Genomic DNA, 3,402 nt, shown 5'->3' with positions numbered 1-3,402 from the left:
TCAATAACATCAAATTATCGACACAGTCTGCAATGAAAGGATCACACCTCAGGCTACAAGTCACGAAATTTCAGTCTGATTGAGGCCTCGCGGAGCTAACGTAACGAGCTACCACTTTGAAAAAGAACTTTTGTGAAGTTTCGACTTTTTGGAGGGTCCCGCGATTGTCGGAAGCTGTAAGATGCTGTCGCTCAAGAACATCAAATTCTCGACACAGTCTGAATGAAAGGATCACACGTCAGGCTACAAGTCGCGAAATTTCAGTCTGATTGAGGCCTCGCGTGCAAACTTAACGAGCTACAACTTTGGAAAAGAACTTTTGTGAAGTTTCGACTTTTGGAAGGTCCCGTGATTGTCGGAAGCTGTGAGATGCGGCCGATCAAAAACATCAAATTCTCGACACAGTCTGCAATGAAAGGATCACACCTCAGGCTACAAGTCGCGAAATTCAGTCTGATTGAGGCCTCGCGGAGCTAACGTAACGAGCTACAACTTTGAAAAAGAACTTTTGTGAAGTTTCGACTTTTTGGACGGTCCCGCGATTGTCGGAAGCTGTTAGATGCAGCCGCTCAAGAACATCAAATTATCGACACAGTCTGCAATGAAAGGATCACACCTCAGGCTACAAGTCGCGAAATTTCAGTCTGATTGAGGCCTCGCGGAGCTAACGTAACGAGCTACCACTTTGATAAAGAACTTTTGTGACGTTTCGACTTTTTGGAGGGTCCCGCGATTGTCGGAAGCTGTGAGATGCCGCCGCTCAAGAACATCAAATTCTCGACACAGTCTGCAATGAAAGGATCACACCTCAGGCTACAAGTCGCGAAATTTCAGTCTGATTGAGGCCTCGCGGAGCTAACGTAACGAGCTACCACTTTGATAAAGAACTTTTGTGAAGTTTCGACTTTTTGGAGGGTCCGCGATTGTCGGAAGCTGTGAGATGCCGCCGCTCAAGAACATCAAATTCTCGACACAGTCTGCAATGAAAGGATCACACCTCAGGCTACAAGTCGCGAAATTTCAGTCTGATTGAGGCCTCGCGGAGCTAACGTAACGAGCTACCACTTTGAAAAAGAACTTTTGTGAAGTTTCAAATTTTTAGGGTCCCGCGATTGTCGGAAGCTGTGAGATGCTGCCGCTCAAGAACATCAAATTCTCGACACAGTCTGGAATGAAAGGATCACACGTCAGGCTACATGTCGCGAAATTTCAGTCTGATTGAGGCCTCGCGGAGCTAACGTAACGAGCTACAACTTTGAAACAGGACTTTTGTGAAGTTTCGACTTTTTGGAGGGTCCCGCGATTGTCGGAAGCTGTTAGATGCGGCCGCTCAATAACATCAAATTATCGACACAGTCTGCAATGAAAGGATCACACCTCAGGCTACAAGTCACGAAATTTCAGTCTGATTGAGGCCTCGCGGAGCTAATGTAACGAGCTACAACTTTGAAAAAGAACTTTTGTGAAGTTTCAACTTTTTGGAGGGTCCCGCGATTGTCGGAAGCTGTGAGATGCTGTCGCTCAAGAACATCAAATTCTCGACACAGTCTGGAATGAAAGGATCACACGTCAGGCTACATGTCGCAAAATTTCAGTCTGATTAGGCCCCGCGAATAACTTAACGAGCTACAACTTTGAAAAGAACTTTTGTGAAGTTTCGACTTTTAGGAAGGTCCCGTGATTGTCGGAAGCTGTGAGATGCGGCCGCTCAATAACATCAAATTATCGACACAGTCTGCAATGAAAGGATCACACCTCAGGCTACAAGTCGCGAAATTTCAGTCTGATTGAGGCCTCGCGGAGCTATCGTAACGAGCTACAACTTTGAAAAAGAACTTTTGTGAAGTTTCGACTTTTGGGAGGGTCCCGCGATTGTCGGAAGCTGTGAGATGCTGCCGCTCAAGAACATCAATTCTCGACACAGTCTGGAATGAAAGGATCACACGTCAGGCTACAGGTCGCGAAATTTCAGTCTGATTGAGGCCTCGCGGAGCTAATTTAACGAGCTACCACTTTGAAAAAGAACTTTTGTGAAGTTTCAAATTTTTGGAGGGTCTCGCGATTGTCGGAAGCTATGAGATGCCGCCGCTCAAGAACATCAAATTCTCGACACAGTCTGTGATGAAAGGATCACACCTCAGGCTACAAGTCGCGAAATTTCAGTCTGATTGAGGCCTCGCGGAGCTAACGTAACGAGCTACAACTTTGAAACAGGACTTTTGTGAAGTTTCGACTTTTTGGAGGGTCCCGCGATAGTCGGAAGCTGTTAGATGCGGCCACTCAATAACATCAAATTATCGACACAGTCTGCAATGAAAGGATCACACCTCAGGCTACAAGTCACGAAATTTCAGTCTGATTGAGGCCTCGCGGAGCTAATGTAATGAGCTACAACTTTGAAAAAGAACTTTTGTGAAGTTTCAACTTTTTGGAGGGTCCCGCGATTTTCGGAAGCTGTGAGATGCTGTCGCTCAAGAACATCAAATTCTCGACACAGTCTGGAATGAAAGGATCACACGTCAGGCTACAGGTCGCGAAATTTCAGTCTGATTGAGGCCTCGCGGAGCTAATTTAACGAGCTACCACTTTGAAAAAGAACTTTTGTGAAGTTTCAAATTTTTGGAGGGCCCGCGATTGTCGGAAGCTATGAGATGCCGCCGCTCAAGAACATCAAATTCTGACACAGTCTGTGATGAAAGGATCACACCTCAGGCTACAAGTCGCGAAATTTCAGTCTGATTGAGGCCTCGCGGAGCTAACGTAACGAGCTACAACATTGAAACAGGACTTTTGTGAAGTTTCGACTTTTTGGAGGGTCCCGCGATTGTCGGAAGCTGTTAGATGCGGCCGCTCAATAACATCAAATTATCGACACAGTCTGCAATGAAAGGATCACACCTCAGGCTACAAGTCACGAAATTTCAGTCTGATTGAGGCCTCGCGGAGCTAATGTAACGAGCTACAACTTTGAAAAAGAACTTTTGTGAAGTTTCAACTTTTTGGAGGGTCCCGCGATTGTCGGAAGCTGTGAGATGCCGCCGCTCAAGAACATCAAATTCTCGACACAGTCTGCAATGAAAGGATCACACCTCAGGCTACAAGTCGCGAAATTTCAGTCTGATTGAGGCCTCGCGGAGCTAACGTAACGAGCTACCACTTTGAAAAAGAACTTTTGTGAAGTTTCAAATTTTTAGGGTCCCGCGATTGTCGGAAGCTGTGAGATGCTGCCGCTCAAGAACATCAAATTCTCGACACAGTCTGGAATGAAAGGATCACACGTCAGGCTACAGTCGCGAAATTTCAGTCTGATTGAGGCCTCGCGGAGCTAACGTAACGAGCTACAACTTTGAAACAGGACTTTTGTGAAGTTTCGACTTTTTGGAGGGTCCCGCGATTGTCGGA

This window comes from Lotus japonicus, chromosome 6, assembly GCF_012489685.1.
Source record: "Lotus japonicus ecotype B-129 chromosome 6, LjGifu_v1.2".
Lineage (NCBI taxonomy): Eukaryota > Viridiplantae > Streptophyta > Magnoliopsida > Fabales > Fabaceae > Lotus > Lotus japonicus.
This window is presented reverse-complemented; position numbering follows the sequence as displayed.